Genomic DNA, 18,791 nt, shown 5'->3' on the forward strand with positions numbered 1-18,791 from the left:
TATGCTAACAGCCACACAGTAGGGTAAGGAAATTTGACCATTTAGACCAGTGGGGAGCAGCCTGATGAAGTTAACTGTGAGTTAAGGTATGTAATAACCAAGTGTCTTTCAGAGCCATCCATGAATGAAAAAAAAAGAGAGAGAGAGAGAGAATAGCTCTGACTTCTGGGGTTAAATGTAACCTATGCCAGACAGAGAAATAAAATTTAAGTTCTACTAACCTACCCAAATTCCAAATGCCATGAAGAAGAACTGTTAGTGGATACTGATTCTACTTCCTGGAGAAAGGCTATGCCATTTACAGCAGAGAACTATACACCTTCCAGAAAGCACTTTCTGGGGTCTTGTTGGGCCCTGGTAGAGATGGAGCATCTGACCAAGAGACATCAGATGACCACACAACCAGAACTATCCATCATGAGCTATTTCCTTTCAGGCTACCAAACTGTAAGGGTGGGTGGACCCAGCTGAAATTGACCATAAGATGAAAAGTGGGACACTGGGGTAGGGCCAGAGGGTGCAAAGAAGGGACATGAACAGGTGGTCCAGGTCCTGTGTCCTCTGTGTGTGCCTCTCTCTCCCTCAGCACCAGCTGTATGAAGGATGTCTTATGACAGCTGAGGAAGGCGAAAAAAAAAAAAAAAGATTGAGCTTGGTTCACAAGTGTGTCGGCCTAATATGCCAGTGGACTTGATCACATAAGCCAGAGGACGGTTGCTGCACGAGGACTACACTCAGGTGTGGTACTGAAAGAGAGCGGGGAGGAAGTCCTCCCGTGGGAGAATCCCTGGGCAGTATACGTGGTTACATAAGTTTTCTAAGGTATGAATATTGTTTCTGTTGGAAGTCCCACCTGTCAGCCACAGAGCCCACCACCGAGCCCCAGGAGGTAGCACCATGCCCTAAGGAAATTAATCAGCCATGTGGCAATAACTTGACTACTCTGCATTCCTTGCACACGAGAATGGGCAGCTATCATCTTGACCAATACATATTCTTTAAGTATGTGCTACATGTGTTTCTTTTTCCAGATGTGGGGCCTCAGCCAGCACCACCCTCTGACACCTTATAGAGTGTGTGATTTAAGCGAGGGATCAAAGCCAAGGGTCCCACTTTACAGCAAAAGACGGATGGCAGTTGGCACATGGTCATGGGGTCCACTAGTTCCATCACATATTCCATCACCTGGAAGCCCCCTGCATGGTAGAGCAGTAAAATGGTCTTTAGAAGACCAGCCAACATTTCCTTTTAGAGTTAACAGCCTTTAAGGTCCGGGGCATTCAAAATCAATGACCATTATATCATGCCATTCCCTGTCCCCCAAAGGTAGATCACATGGGTCTGGAAACTAAAGGATGAAAGTAGGAGCGGCCCCTTGTACCACCACTTGGTGACCCTTTTGGGGAATTTGTGCTTCTCATCCCTGTAGCTTCAGCTCTGCGGGTCTAGAAGGGGCTGCTTCCATCAGGGACCACGGGAAGACTCCCTTCAAACTTTAAGCCATGGCTGTTGCTCAGGCACTTCTGGCCCCATGTGCAAGAGGACATCAGGCAAAAACGGAAAAGTAGGGGTCATTAGGGCTGCTACTCAACAGGGCAGGAGAGTATATGTTTGGTGCTCAGGAGATCCATGAAGTGCATCTTGGTTCCCCTGCCAAGTTCAATGGTACCAAATGGACGAGCCCAGTAGCTACTGCCTGCGGAAGACATAGCAGAGCCGAGGAGAGATGGTTTTCTTACAGGCGAACAGAACACCTGCCAGTTGGGTCTCTGGTGACAGAACTCTCTGTTCTGCACTGGAGCTCTCTCCTTTTCACGGTCAAACCTCAGAACTCATACCCTGTGCTTGGAATGACTGCTCATTCATGGTGCTTTCACCTGGTCTTCCCTGCCAGCCTACGTTATCTGTGGTTGCCCTGTCATCCCACTTTGGCCTCGCTCAGGGAGCCAGTCCATCTGATGGGTCTGAACACCTGTTCTCTGCTGTCGGGGATCCAGGGAACTGGCCACTGAGCCATAGGGAAGAAAGCCAAAGCAGCCGTGGAACTGAAGTGAATCTACATTTGCAGTATAACTGCATTCCCTCCAAAAGGCAGGGCAAAGCCCACACATTTTCAGAAATGGTTGCAGAAAAGGTTGGTCAGGATGAACAAGAATCCTGCCTGGCCTCCCAGGGGAGATTCTGGGATGCACTAAGGAAGATGCTAGGTAGGGTGGGGGGCACAGATGGGAAGAAGCCAGTCCAAGGAGCAGCGCCTCCAGCATGGGGGGGGGGGGGGTGGTGGTCAGTGGACCCTCTCAGAGGAACCACCACCCACCATGAGAAAGGGTCAGCTTTAAACACCCCTCAAGTGCCGGGAGCACAAAGCCATGCTTAGGATAGTATCAGCCAAGCACGAACTTTCTTACCCCTCCCTGTTCCTTCTCCCTCCCTGCGCTCAGCCTCAGAGAGGCCAGAAACTACCCTTAGGAATCTGAGAGAGGAGAAGTGGGGGAAAGTGAAAAACACTCCCCTGCAGTCTGCAGTGGCCTTAGCCCTTGAAGAAGGGAGAATAGCTATCTTTTTTTTTTAAGGTGTTTTTTTTTAAGTGGAGGTACTGAGGATTGAACCCAGGACCTCACACATGCTAAGCATGTGCTCTACCACTGAGCTCTACCCACTCCCGGGAAGATCTACTTTGAAATGAACACGGAAATGTTGATGAGTATATTGAAGTGAATGGACTAATTGCAGAGTTAAGGCTATGTTTGTGACTTAAAATAACCCCTGGCATATACGGGTGTGTTTTATTAAATGATCCTCTATTGGGACTGTGTGCAGGACACTGTGTGCAGACAGAAGAGGCAGAGACTTTGTTCTTGCTCTCCCTCTCCTTGCGTAACCGTCTGATCTAATCCTCCTTGACCCGTGGCCACCCCTGACCCTCACATGTTTTTGAGATCTTAGATCAGAGGGCTCAGCCTGACCAGCCATGAGTATCACCCAAGCCTTGCCTGTTTTCAGCTCAATGTCCCACAAGAATCTGTTTTCTTTAGGGGGCGGTATGTACTCAAAGTGGAAAATACACATGTATTAACATTCAAGCTCCCCCCATACAAAGCCATAGAAAACTTTCCCAGCATTTTGATTAACCTAGACTTTGTTTACATAGTTCAAACGGCATCTGATTAAGCGTTTCACAATGTATTACTACACATCACAAATTCTGTTAGACATAAAGGCTCATTGTCCAACCAAATATTCGAAGAGGACAATTGCTTTCTGCATCATTTACCAGGTTAATTAGTATAAAAGTCTTTTCATTTAAGAACATGATCTGAGAATCAACAGAAAGTTACTCAAGTTCAGCATTCCTGTGCATGAATTTCTTATCTTCTTCATTTGTTCACACGTAACTAAAACCTTTAAGGATTCTGGCCCCTGGTAAATAAAGGCCAGAGACATAGTAGCTTAGCTGTTGAATCAAATCAGTGCTTAACACTGCTGTGTAATGAATCATCCTCTGAAGGCCAGTCTTTTATAATTTGCACTACCCTAGACTGTTCCTGCCAGTGCAAAGCCATTTGGTAAGCAGAGGGAAAGATGGCCATTGAAAGGTGTCTGTTCCTCTTTGTTTGAGGAAAACACTAAATGACTTATCGTCCTCTGGTCACAAATGGCGGCCATTTGGGGAAGCCTCAGAACAAACAGGCATTCCAAATCAACACTGCTAGATAATTTTTTGTTTTATAAAATAGAGTTGGCCCGGGTTGACCATGGGAGTAGCAACACCTGTCCATTGTGTGAAACATATTTGCGTATTACGATCTAATTTGATTTACAAAAGTTATACTGTGAATTTTTTGTAAAGTTTTATGCTATGTGTTATGGCAAAAGGTGGTCTGATGCTTGAGCTACGGCACCTTTATAATATTGCTTAGAAGTGAGATGAAGTAAACTCTCATGTGTAAACAGTCTGTTGGAAAAACTATGTTAGTAATCTGATTGAGTTGTAGAATCATATAATAAATGGTTTCTACAGAGATCTCTAAAGGGGACAGAAAATCCAAGTAGATGCCTAAATGAACATTTAAAGGGAAATATTCTTTTTTTTTTTAAATAAAAACAATCCCACAGCATTTATTGTAAACCTGGTAATAACACAAGGGTGATCAAAACAATATGAATGAGAACTACAATCCCAACAAAGGACACCTGAAAAAACAGACTGTATTGCCTTCTCACTTCATGGATCATTTCTAAGTGGAGACACTTTGGAACAGAGTAATATCATCTCCTTTTAGCATGACCCCACCCAGTTGTTTTCTTGACTTTGTTTTAGAATGAATCTCTTCTGCATCATCTAATTTCAGGTTCGTATACTCATCAAAACCAGTGATTCAGCCCTCTATCCGCATATTTACTTGCTCGTAAAGCCATGCTTGAATCCGAGATCTATTTGGCAAGTATCTGAAGATGAGGCTGATGGGTTGCGCCATCGCCTTCTGCACTTTCTGGCCCTGGCCACGGAATGCCACGGTGGAAGCTCACTAAAGGGGAATATTCTGAAGCAAGGCTTCTTGCCGCCGTCTTTCCTGAAGTCTGGGTAAGCTCATGGCTGGATCCTCAGCTGTCGAAAGTCTGTCCTTGTGCTTTGTCACCTGGACTCTGGCACTGGGTTATTGAAGGTCTCTCTGACTCTAGAGCCTCCTCTACAGCTCACAGAAGTTCTGATCTGCCTGAAGCCCTTCTGTGGCGCCCTGCTTTCTGCAGGACAGAAGCCCTCAAGTCCCTTAGCATCAAGACCCTTTATTCCTTTCCCAGCATCATCACTGCCACTTCTCCACAGACCCTCTTCACTTCCTAGGCTCAGAGAGGAAGCAACTTGTTTAGCATCACATTGAAATCAAAATTTCGTGGGGCCTGAAGCTAATGTTAATTTGGGGGACCTCCTTAACAAAATCCTAAATTACCCAAACAAAATTAGACATTGAAGTAAGCACTTATTAAGAATGAGAAAATAAATCACAACAAAGTACAAATTCCACAAAGCTCAAATACACCTCAAACATCACGAAATTCAGAAAAATAAAATGCTTTTATTAATTAACTGCCTAACTTGTCTCTGTGGCCCTTTTCCCCCTTCAGGTTTGTTTCACACTCTTTGATCACCTTTTGACATGACAATAATTATTTAATTGCTAGTTTAGAAAAGTCTCTTTCAACTTCATACCTCACTGGTAACGTCTTGTAACTTTCCAGGACTTTTGTCAAATGTGACAGACTTTAACAAGTTCTTTCAAATATGAGCTGTAAGATTTTAGGGCATTTTTTTTTTTTTTTTGTGCAGTGACTAATTAGAAACTTCAAGCAACAGATCAGTGATCAATAGTCCCCTGGGAATATGATATTGGCTTTTTGAAAAACAGGCCTTTTTTGTTTTTAAATGCCCACCTTCTAGATTTGTCTGTTTTTTCACTGTGCTACTTAATCTGTTCCTGTGTCCCTTGAATTTCCTGTAAAGTTAGACTAGAGATAGAGGCTTGATTAACTTCAAGCTAAACTTTCTTGGGAAGAATTTTCCATAGGTGATGCAGTGTACTTCATGGTGCAACACACAAAGAGCCACATAATCTCATATTGTCCCACTACTGGAGATGCCTTAGTTACCTGGTTAAGATAGTGACTGCTAGATGTCACCATTGTAAAGTATGTTTTTGTTGTTGTTCCGCAACTATAAAGTGGAGTTGCTGGAAAAATATTCCCACTGACAAATATTCTTATTTAAGGTTTTAAAGCACCCATCGTATTTTAATGGATTTTGGGCTTTCCTTGTCATCTTGACGCAGCGCCCCTTAAATCACCTTTAAGTGGCAAAAACATGTGGCAGCCAAAAGCACAGCTTTATGTTAGACAAATCATTTGTGGATTTTCATGTTTCACTCCACCGCAGTCATCCTTCCTTTTGGTGTTCCTTAGCGAAAAAAAAAATTTTTTTTAAAGATCATTGGAGCTTTGTTATTACAATTAATAGCCGATAGAGTGTATGCATGTGAGTTTCTTAACAGAATGAGGTATGTCACAATGGAAAACATCATAAATTAGGCAATGCTTTTTAGCTAGAGGAAAGTAATTAAAATTTTAGGCGGAAAAGCTTAATAGACATGTTATCGCCAGTGATTTAAAGATGGGAAAATTCTCAAATCCTTTCCACCAGTTCCTAGAGCCTCGTAAAGTGTTTCAACTTTAAAGAAAAAGAACATCCTCTTGTTTATTGATGTTTGCAACAGATGGCGCAACAGGAAGCCCCCCTGATGATCACCAGCAGCTTTTGGGCTGGTCCCCACAGCCTCAGCAGCAGAGCCGGTTATTAGAACTTGGAATTTTTGCCAGTGTGATGGGTAAGAAATTATATCCCAGCTCAAGTTTAATTTGCATCCCTTTTCTGAGTGAGGTAGAGCATCTCTTGGTCTTTAAGGGCTATTTGCACTTGTTCTTCCGTGATCTGTTTATATTTTCCCCATTTTTTCTTATCATGTCATTGATTTATTTTCCCTCAAATTTTAAAAGCTTTTTAGGGCTCAGTAGTTCAAGATGATGGAGTAGGAGGCTGTGGAGCTCACCTTCCCCAACAAACACATAAAAAAACACACCTATATGTGGAACAATTCTCACAGAAAACCAACTGGAAACTGGCAAGAAGATCTCTCATACAAGCAAAGCTCCAAGAAAGAGTCCCACGTAACTGAGTAGGAAGAAGGAAAAAAGGGAGCAGGGCCTCTGGACGGAGGAAAAGGGGAAAAGGTCCACAACAGGTGGCCCCTCTCCCTGGCAGGACCCCTTGCTTCTCAGAGGTCCACTGGGACAGACAGAGGTGCTGGAGGGGCCTGGACTCTGCTCTCCAGGAGTGCACACACGCTGGCTTGCTAGCAATCAGGGCAGAGAGAGACTGGCATTGGCAGCTTCTCACCACAATTCCCAGCCCCAAAACACGTGCTGGGTAGGGCTGCTAGGACACGCAGTGGCTAGGCACTGAATCTCGGGGAGCCAGGCCGTGGGAGAGGACTCAGTCCAGCCGCACGGAGCCAGCCTGGAGGGCCGGGCATGTGGGCCAGGCTGAGCCTCGGAGCCCACTGCCAGTGCACATTGCAGGTCACGAGGCCATATAGCAGGATGTGGGTCCACCATTCGAGTCCATGGTCATCGCTGGCATAGTGGGGACAGGTCCAGCAACAGAGGACTTTATTAGCATGCACACCAGGTGGCTTCACAGAGCCGTATCTCAGGTGGACAGCCCTTGGGGAGGAGTACACAGCAGTTCCTTGCCCAGTGGGAATGCTCTGCTTTTGCCCACCCCACACCACAGTTTGGAGCCAGATCTGGGGCAGTTGGTCTTGGGAGAGCATCGGTAGTGCTGCTCCCCAGGACAACCAACGTCCCAGAGGGCAGCACAACCACAATGCCGTGGCCCCCGGCACCAGCCTAGCATTAGATCTGGGATGAACACAACAGAGAAAGGGACATGACCTTGGGCTGCTTCTGGGCAGAGTTGCACTCACCTCTTTGGGACAGAGCATGCACTTAAGGGCAGTGGAGCCTTATCAAACCTGACCCTCAAAGTGTCTTCTCCAACACCTGGGGAGCAGACCCTACCCCTGACGGGCTGTGATAGCACAGAGCAAAGAGGAGGCCCCACCCGAAATCCAGCACAAGCAATGGACGTCACAATACTAATCACACCCCCCACCAAGGGGACAATGGCCAGCACACTCAGGCAAGACGTGGCTGGCATCCAAAACCAAAACAGCCCTCGCAACAGAAGTGCAGTCTACACAGGGATGCTCCCACATAAAAACACCCCTTCAACATCACAGAACTGTTTCTCCTAAAGTCATAGAGATAGTGTTAAGTAAAACGAAGAGGCAGAAGAATGACTCCCAACAAAAAGAACAAGAGAAGTCCCCTGAAAGAGCAAACAATAAAACAGGCCTCACCAGTCTACTAGGCCCCAAGTTCAAAAGGAGGTGATAAAAATGCTAAAGGAATTAAGAAAGATTATCGCTAGGAATGCAGGCCACTGTAACATAGAACTAGGACGATAAAGAGAAATCAATCAAAATTAGACAACTCAATTGCCAAGCAAAAAACCAGTCTAGAAGCAATGACTAAATAATGCAGAAGAATGAGTAAGTGATCTGGAAGACAGAATAATGGAAATCACCCAATCAGAACAGTGGAAAAACAAATTTTTAAAAAAGCAACATATGAGATCTTTGGGATAATAATTCTCCAGAAAGTGGACATAGAGGGAACATATCCCAACATAATAAAAGCCATTTATGACAAACCCACAACTAACATCATACTCAACAGTGAAAAGCTGAAAGCCTTCCCACTAAATTCAGGAACGAGACAAGAAGGCCCACTCTCACCATGTCTATTCAACAAAGCATTGGAAGTCCCAGCCACAGCAATCAGACAAGAAAAAGTAATAAACAGTGTCCAAATTGGAAAGGAAGATGTAAAACACACTATTTGCAGATGACATGATACTCTATATAGAGAACCCCAAAGACTCCACACAAAAACTATTGTAACTAATAAATGAATTAGCAAAATAGCAAGGTACAAGATTAATATACAGAAATCTGTTGCATTTCTTTACCCTAACAATGAAATATCAGAAAGAGAAAATAAAAAATAATCCTGTTTAAAATCATATTAAAAAATACCAAGGAATAAACTTAACCAAGGAGGTGAAAGGTCTAAACTCTGAAAGCTATGAAACATTAATTAAGCAAGTTGAAGATGATTCAAAGAAATGGAAAGATATCCCACGCTGTTGAATTGGAAGAATTAAGATAGTTAAAATGGCCATAAAGGGGGAGGTTGTAGCTCAGTGGTAGAGTGCCTCCTTACTATGCACGAGGTCCTGGGTTCAATCCCCAGTACATCCATTAAATATAAACAAACAAACAAACAAACCTAATTACCTCCCCCCTCCAAAAAAATGGCCATACTACCCAAAGCAATCTACAGATTTAATGAGATGCCTATTAATACCCATGACATTTTCTACAGAACTAGAACAAATAATCCTAAAATTTATATGGGACCACAAAAGACCCAGGATTGCCAAAGCATTACTGAAGAAAAAGAATGAAGCTGGAGGCATAACCCTTCCAGACTTCAGACAAGACTACAAAGTTACAGTAATCAAAATAGCATGGTATTGGCAAAAAAACAGACATATAGACCAATGGAACAGAGTAGAGAGCCCAGAAATAAACCCAGACACCTACAGTTAATTAGTATGTGACAAAGGAGGCAGGAATAAACAATGGATAAAAGACAATCTCTTCAGCAAGTGGTGCTGGGAAAGCTGGACAGCTACGTGTAAATCAATGAAATTAGAACACTCTCTCATATTGTATACAAAAAAATGAACTCAAAATGATTTAAAGACCTAAATATGAGACTTGACACCATAAAACTCCTGGAACAGAACATAGGCAAAACATTCTGACACAAATCATAGCAATATTTTCATAGGTCGTTCTCCCAAGACAAAATAAATAAAAGCAAAAATAAACAAATGGGACCTAATCAAAGTTAAAAGCTTTTCCACAGCAAAGGAAGCCATCAATAAAATACGAAAAGACAACCTACAGAATGGGAGAAAATATAAGCAAATGCGACTAACAAGGGGTTAATTTCCAAAATATACAGAGTGCATACAACTCAGTATCAAAAAACAACCCAATAAAAAAATGGGTAGAAGACCTAAGTAGACATTTCTCCAAAGAAGACATACAGATGGCCAACAGGCACATGAAAAGATGCTCAACATCACTAATTATTAGCGAAATGCAAATCAAACCAAGGCGATATCTCGGAATGGCTGTCATAAAAAAATCTACAAATAATAAATGCTGGAGAGACTGTAGAGAAAAGGGAATCTTCCTTCACCGTTCTTGGGAATGTAAATTGGTGCAACCACTGTGGAAAACAGTATAGAGATTCCTTAGAAACAAAAAATAGAGTTACTATATGATCCAGCAATCCCACTCCTGGGCACATATCCAGGAAAGATGAAAACTCTAATTTGAAAAGATACGTGCATCCCAAAGTTCATAACAGCACTTTCTGTAATAACCAAAACATGGAAACAACTCAAGTGACCATCAACAGACAATTGGTTTAAAAAGATGTGGTACATTTATATACAATGGAATATTACTCAAACATAAAAAGAATGAAATATTACAAATATTGAAATATTTGTAGCAACATGGACGGACCTAGAGAATATCATACTAAGTAAAGCAAGCCAGACAGAGAAAGACAAATATTATATTGTATCATTTACAGGTAGAATCTAAAAATTAATACAAATGAATCTATATATAAAACAGGAACAGACTTACAGATACAGAAACCAAATTTATGGTTTCCAAAGGAAAAAGGGACAGAGGGAAGGATAAATTAGGAGTATGGAATTAACAGATACAAACTACTAGACATAAAATAGATAAGCCACAAGGATTTACTTCCACAGGGAACTATATTCAATATCTTGTAACAACGTATAATGGAAAATAATCTGTAAAAAAATATGTAACTGAATCAATGTGTTGTACACTTGAAACTAACACAATATTGTAAATCAACTATAGTTCAATTAAGAAAAACAGAAAAAAATAAAATCTTTTTATATCAGTGACATTAACACTTTACGATATGATTCTAAATTTTTTTCTGTTTGTCATTTATCCCTTGATTTTCCATTTAGTATTTTTTTGCCATGTGAAAGTGGTCTCATTTTTATTAGTCAATTTTATCAATATTTTCTATCACTGTTGTATTTTGAATCATAATTAGGCAAGTTTTCCTTAGTGCCAGAATGTAAAGGAATTCCCTCAGGTTTTCTTCTGTTTTTTCCTTTACATATAGCTCTCTGATCCATTTGAAGTTTACCCCACTGTTATTTCTCCCATGTGCCTAATTAGTTGTGGCAACACTGCTTTGTGGGAGTGCAAACTTGGGTTAACAAACTTTGATATGGTAATGATTGCTTTTACCAAATCATATTCTCACCTTCATGTATTCTCACCTTTATATAAGCACATAAGAAATGTATAATCCAAACCAGTGCTTTCTGTTTTTGTCTTTACACTGCTACTTCAAAGCAAAATGTCTAAAAGCACAAAAGACTGAACTCTCAATACCGGCCACCACTTTATCTGTGGAATTTAGCTCAGTTGCCTTGAAGCTGCTTTGCCAGCGGGAATCTGCTACAATCTGTCTCCTCGCCGTAAAAAACAGAGACACACTTTGCTCGCTTTGCTTAGTGCGAGGTCATAGATTCAGGGCTGCTTGTGCTTATGGAAAACCGTAACTCGTCCCCTGCCCTGACTGGCAGGACGTGCTTTGCTTATCAGGCGCAGGTGGATCGTGTAGGCTGCTACTGCTCACAGAAGACTGTGACTTAGCCCTTAGCTGGGAACAGCTGGGCTGCTTCGCATGCTTAGACGATTTCTGATCACTGTATGGAGACTGTGGTGGTCTGATTTTCATTATCAATTGTTCAGAACACTGTAACCTTGCTCATGATTGTTTGAGGTTTAAAGTAACTGTACTGTCAACTGTATACTTCCTGGATCCTAAAATATTGTAACCTTCTCTCTCAGTATAAATTAAGATTATCATGTTTCTGTTTTTCATAAACTGAAAATACTCACCTGCACCCCCGCATGTACACCATGCCCCTCACTCATTCCTATGACGAATTTTACTTTGATTCTTTGTTTGACTATTCTCAATAAATACAAGAGCTTGGGAGGAGCTCGGGGAGTTGGTCTCCGGGTCCCTCTCTCGTCACCTGATAAAGTCTTGAGTAATTTTGTTCTTCCATGGTGGGACTTTTGCTGGACAAAACCCACAATGAACAGAACCCACAACTGGTGACCCCAACGTGATCACCGCTCACAAAGACGAGAACCCACAATGCTTATTAAAAATCTACCTTGGCGAGGATGGGGGAGACTGAATAAAAGTGGTCAAAAAGTAAAAATTTCTAGTTATAAGATAAATAAGTACTAGGGATATAATGTACAACATGATTAATATAATTAACACTGCTATATGTTATATACGAAAGTTATTTAGAGAGTAAACCCTGAGTTCTCATCATAAGGAAATAATTTTTTTTCTTCTTTAATTTTGTATCTATATGAGATGATGGCTGTTCACTAAACTTACTGCAGTCAACATTTCATGATATATGTAAGTCGATCATTGTTCTGTACACCTTAAACGTACACAGTGCCATATATCAAAGTAAAACACATGGTGCTGACTTCCAAGGCATTGCTAGTACGCAGCTCCAGGTGCTTCCAATCCATCAGGTACGAAAAGATTCCAGAAGAGGAGGCTTGATTAGACAGAACCTTTGTCCGCAAACCCAGAGCCTGGAGGGAATCAAGTCTGGCTGACCAGCAGCTTTAAAAGATGACAGGATGAAGGAGATTTTTTTTTAAGTGAGTGAGCATATTAGGCATGACTGCACCCTAATATTCAGCAGTTAAGTTTCACCCCTTCACTTCCAGGGCAGGGTTTACATGAACTGGGAAACAGAGCCTAGAGCCTGGGGTAGGAGACTTGACGTCACTTTGTAGTGGGTCTGCTCTTCCGTGTATGGAACTGACTCCAGTCATTGAATAACATATACAAGTTCTCTTCTGCTCAGGAAAAATTGTCTTGGAGGGACTTCACTGGGACATTAAGTTATATTGTGGAATTTGTCCTAGTAATAATCTACTTTTCTCCTTAACTCTCCACCAGTTGGCTTCGAACTCTTGTTTCTGACTACAACCTCAATCCTCTGAGAGCTTCTCAAGCAAAATGAATGAAACACAGGCCTGAGTCTGGACCTTTAAACATCAAGGAAATTTCTTTTCATGCCACTCAATTCAGCCAAAATACCAGGTCCATGGTACCTCATTTCTTCTACTCTCACCAAACCAGCAGACCTTCCTGACAGACCCCAGATCCCAAAGGTCTCAAACCTGGATTTTGAGAAAATTAATACCTATGGGGACTAGGACCATGAAGACAACTAAAAATGAAATCTTCGTGTGGAAGGGATGTGGCAAACACAATCATGCCTGGACCAGGTAGGTCCCTGGGCTCATCCTACTGGAGGCTGGGGGCGGAGAACAGCTAAGAAAAAGGGGAAGGAATATTCTCTCCACTTGTATGTACACTTGCTTCCACAGGCTCCACCCACAGCATTGAGCAAGTCAGGGGTCCAGCCATCAGAAAATGGAATTCTCTTCACAAGAAGAAAGTCCCTTCAACCACAAGACGAAGCCGTTGGACACCAGGTAGGGTTCTAGACTTCAGCCAGACCAGCCTGAGTGTGGGTGTTTGAGAACACACAGATGTAGGCGAGGGCAGTAGGAACTGGTAAACAGTGGTCTCCTTAATGCAGGGACTACTCATCCTGCCAGAATTCATTTTTAAGTCACTGAATGCTAGGCGGGTTTCTCCCTGAATACTCCCACGGAAACATTTTGATAGGTGGTTGAAATCAGACATTTTGTTAGCTGCCCCTTTAAATAAGTGGGATTTCCTGACATTTGGGTTCCTTGTGACAGAGCCACTCTGTGTATGGCATCTACCTACCTGCTCCACGTTGCTCCCATGGGGCTTGGGAAGCAAAGGGAACCTATGCAAACCTGGGGCTCAGGCTACCTGCCATGTAATGTCTTCTGTCTTTGATGCAGGGCTCTTGTGTCTTGCCCAGTAGCCACAAAACTGTGGCCAACTTAACTTGTCAGTTTGCAAGTAAGATAAAATCTCGGACCCTTTGCAGTTCTTAAAAGTTTTGGTGGTGAGAATAGGATGGCTGGTTCTGAGACCAACTGGAATCAAGCTGCTGATCTGAACCTGATGTGACGCCCAAAGCTGACCTGTTCCTCCTATACCTGGGGAGGCTACATCATAAGGGGTGTTTCCCCTTCCTCTGCCAGCAGATCAACTCTGTCAGCCCTTCGACCCCCCCGAGGCTGTCGGGGCTGCCCCACCACTGACACTGCTTCAGGTTACTGATCGGCTTACTCTGACTACACGGAAAGGGAGGCCCAGGGGGTTCCAACTTTAAAGTTTCATAAAATGCCCTTGTCTTGCTCACCTGATTCTTCTGGATGAAAGGGCTGGATGTGAGTAGGAGATGATGGGAATAAAAGGTGCTACTGGAATGAGACCCAAGATTTTGTGGAGAAGGAAGAGAGACAAAGCCACCCCTGGGAGCTGTGGGGGAAGGAGGGGCCTTAATGTGTCTTTCAGACCCTCCGTGGAGCCTTCCTACAGGAACCAAACCCACGCTATGTCTCTCCCAAACTGCTGCAGAAATTTAACAGACTGACTCCGCCATCCTCAGCCAGGAGGTTCTGGCCATCTGAGGTGGATAGATACGACCCAGCTAGTGCTGGGGACAAACTAGATGGACTGTCCACAGGCAGACCCTCCAAATGGACGTAACAGGGAACTTGAAGGCTCACCAGTTGGCTGGGAGGCCGTATTAGGTATTGTCAACCTGTGCTTCCTGACTGATGTAGATAATACTTTGGAGCCCCTCGCCCTCCCCCAAACTGCAAACTCCTCCCAGGGACACTGTTCTTCGGGGCTGTACCGCTTACATGGAAGCTGTACGTCAGCTTAGCCTCTCCTAACACACAGCAGTTTATGGCTCAGCGGTGGTCAGAAGAGACCTGGGAGCGGTTAAGGGAACACCGTCTTGGTCCGGGCAGGCACCCAGGACAGCCTCAATGAAAGGCGGACTTTAAAGAACAACAGGTGGGGCAAATTATTATTATTAGACAAATAGGTGTTTAAGGCTGAGATTGTTAAAGCAGTAACAGGACAAACAGGGATTTTAATATGATTACTTGCAGTTTACATAGGGAATATGGTAGTCAAACTTGGCCTACATTTAGCCAACTGTAAAAACAAGACTCTCCCAAAACACAAAGGAAACTTGATAAGAAAAATTTTAATAGGATTGTTAAATAGCTCTTAAATATTCAGGCTATCTAGTAGGGAAAAAAAAAAGAATAAAGCAACTTGCAATAATATAATAGCCCTCTGGGGATCAACTCTACAGAGCACATCCAGTCTGTGGAACATATAAAACAGGATATATATTTAGCCACTTAAAAATTTCAAGGTTCTTTGCTGATAAATCAAATTAGAAATAAAAGTGACAATTTCTTAATTTGAATTGAAATTTTGATTTCCTATTTGATTGACCCCAATCAACTTTACTTATTTATGAAATTAATCTAGAATGAAAAGGGAACATTTCCAAAAAGTGACACGATTTAAGCTGAAATCTGAGAGCATATGTTAACTGTAAATGCCTTGAAAATATTAAAGACTGAAAAGAAATGAGCCAAATGTTAATCTCAATATTTTGAGGAGAACAAAACAAACAAATAGTAATACCATTGAACACCTACAAAGGCCAGGCACAGTTTTTCATGTGTTAATCCTCGCAAAAAACAAATGATGTAGGTGTTTTTATTATCCCATTATACAGATGAGGACACACGCACAGGGGAAATAAACTTGTTCCAGATCACATACCCAGACTCTGACAAAGCTGTGATTCAGGCCTGCGCAGTCTGGTTTTGAGTTCATGATATCTCCCCTTCATATAAAAGTTGAAAGTAATGAACTAGAAAAAAACAAAGTTGAATAAAACCAAAAACTGGCTCTTTGAAAAGAGCAGTGAAGTATCTCAACCCCTGGTAAGGTTGATTCAGATGTTCAGTAAAAATACGATTGAGAATCAGAAAAGCAACATACCTCATAACATAATTAGAAGAGATGAGACGTATACATGAGGCCATCAGGTATAACTCTACGGCAATAAACTTGAACACCTAGAGGAATTTTGCTTTCCTAGCAAAACTCGAGTGTCCAAAATTGACTCCATGTACTCAGCAGGATAGTCATTTTATACTGTGGTAACAACCTTCAAATTTCAGTGGCTTAACGCCATAAAGGTTTCTTTCTCAAACCAAACTGCCCATCACAAGCTGGCTGAGGACGCTGGGCTTTGGATCATCATTCTCTGAGATCAGGCAGACGGAGTAGCCACTGGGGGCTGGCAACGTGGCAAAGGGAAGAGAGATGGATAAATTGCATACTGGCTCTCAAAATTCCTGCCATGGAATGACACACATCACTTCTACCAACATGTTACTGGCCAAACAAGTCACATGGTCACACTCAACTCCAAGGCGGAGGTGGGGGAGGGTGGGTGGGATTGTGTGCCGTTGCTGGGGAAAAGCAGAAATAAAGGCATATGCTTTAGAATGTTTTCCCAGTCTTTCAGTTTTTAATACCCTAATCTTAATGGAATACTTGTATCTCTCAATAGAATGGTTTTGGGGGACAGTTCTTTGGCAGGGAAACCTATATTTACATTCAAAAAATATAGTGTGACATTTTTAACAATCTGGGGAAAGCTTAGATTATATTCCACATACAACTGGTAGAACTTCAAAATCATCAACAAAAGTGATGTGCATCTCTGAGGTTCTAAGAAAAGTATGACAGACTTACTGAACACAAGGCAACCCTGTTAGTTTTTGGTGATGAAAAAGCAATGTCTTAAGCTTTTTATGTCTCAACATTACAGTTTACTGTTTATTTTGTATAAGCACTTCATGTGTTTTACTTGGATTTTAGGAAACCATTGGGAAGTTTTCTTTGTAACACACTGCAATTTTTTTCTACTTAAAATTCCAAGAGCTGGTGAGGATATGGAGGAACTGGAACTCTCATACGCTGCTGAGGAAATATAAAATGGTACAACCACTCTAGAAATATCTGTCAGCCTCTTAAATTAAACATATACCTACTATATGACCCAGCCATTCCATTCCTAGGTATAACCCCAGAGAAATGTTAACATGTGTCCATAAAGGGATTTGTAAATGAATGCTCACAGTAGTTATTCGTAATAGCCAAGAACCAGAAAACAACCCAAATGTCCACCAACAGATGAATATGGGTAAACAGCTTACGGTAAATCCGTGCAACAGAACACTATTCAGCAATCAAAAGGACCAGACTATTGATAAACACAACATGAATGAATCTCAAAATAATTATGCTGAGTGAAAGTAGAACAACAAAAAAGAGCACAAACTGATGACTGCATTTATATAAATCTCCAGAAATGCAAATTCTACAGACAAAGCGGACCAGTGGTCGCCTGGGGCTTGGGTGGCACTCAGGTAGGAAAGGACCACCAATGGACAGAAAATTCTTGAGGATGATGAAGATCCTCACTCTCTTGACTGTGGTGATGTTTTCATGGGTCTATCCAAGTAAAAACATCAAATTTTATACTTTAAATATGTGCAGTTGATTGTCAATTACACATTGAGAAAGCTATTAACAACTGCAGATAACTCTCAAGTCAGCATTTTCACACAAAACCTCTGACTTTCATAAACCTGATTTTCATTTCTGATGTTGAGTTGTAAATGCCTATATTTGGAGGACAGAACTAATGACCTACCCACACTGCACAGACCCGCTGGCCTCAGAGAGGAGGCTGGCTGAGGCCCTGGGCTACTATGGGGGCGCAAGGAGTTGGGGGTACTTTCTTAGTTCCTAAAGGCATTGGAGTTGCCGTGTGTATGGGAAGACTCCAAAGCAATTCACTCACTTCCAGCCAGATGCTAGTTCCCCACCAGGCCCGGGTTCTGAGATTCAGATTCTGGACCTATCAGAGTGGGCCCTGGGCTCTGGTAGGCAAAGTTCCTGGTTCCCAAACATTTGGGGGGCTACCTCGAATAAACCTGCAGGCAGCAGAGAACAATCAACCACCCACTGTCTGCAGGTTCTGCAACACCGGGCCCCTGGAGGTCCTGATTCTAAGCTCTGCAACTCCTGAGTGTTCCAGGAGACCAGGGAGGTCCGGGGCCTCCCTGATCCCCAGGTTCTAAAAGGCGTCTGCACCAGCCTCCCTGCAGAGGCTGGCCTTAGCCTCGTACTTCCCCGTCTCCCCAAAGCCCCGTTGTGCGGCCTTCCCCTCCATGCTCCGCGCTGACGTAGCTTCTCCGGCCCGCACAGAATCCCAGGAAGCCAGTGTGAGCGCCAGGCTTTCGGGAAGAGGCCTCCCAAAGTGGCCCGTGGCTTCCTTGTGCCGAACTCAGCCCAGGCTGCAGAGCCCGGGCAGCGGCGGCTGCGGTGCGCGCGATGCGCCACCAGGCGGCGCCAGGCCTCCCGCGGTCTTCCTCGGGGCGCGGCCCCAGCATCAGCGCCTCTGCCCACCCCAAGGCGCCCGCTGCCGGCTGCATCTCTCCCCGCTGCAGGGAGACGAGCCTGTCATGGGCGTTCGAGGGGCCACCTGTGAGGGGATCTGCGCCATTCTCTGGGGCTCCTCTGGGCACGGGGGCAGATCTGAAGGTACCAGTCTGCGATTTCCCCTCCCACCGGCCGCCTCCCGGCTGAGGCAAAACATTGTTCGGCGTCTCCGCGGCTCCAGTTCTGGAATTTTAGTTTAGAAATATTTAGAGTAACCAATCCATTCCATCCTTACGTAAGCGCTTTTTTCAACTTGGGCTGCTCTTTTGAACCACCTGGGGAGCTTTTTAAAAAATCTTGGTGCCCAGGACATATGGAACTTCCGCTCACTTTTCACGGATTAAAGCAAGACACAGGACCACATCTACCTTCAGCGTGCCTACGAGAAACGTAATTCTTCCGTGGACAACACAAATACCACAGCC

The 18,791-nt window shown here is 43.3% G+C and overlaps 1 pseudogene; it reads right to left on the bottom strand.

Annotated features, from left to right (window-relative positions):
• Nucleotides 1–4,238: 4,238 nt before the first annotated feature.
• LOC116152529 (small nuclear ribonucleoprotein E-like) lies at nt 4,239–18,430 on the bottom strand (annotated as a pseudogene).
• Nucleotides 18,431–18,791: the final 361 nt, after the last annotated feature.

Source organism: Camelus dromedarius, chromosome 10 (genome assembly GCF_036321535.1).
Source record: "Camelus dromedarius isolate mCamDro1 chromosome 10, mCamDro1.pat, whole genome shotgun sequence".
Classification (NCBI taxonomy): domain Eukaryota; kingdom Metazoa; phylum Chordata; class Mammalia; order Artiodactyla; family Camelidae; genus Camelus; species Camelus dromedarius.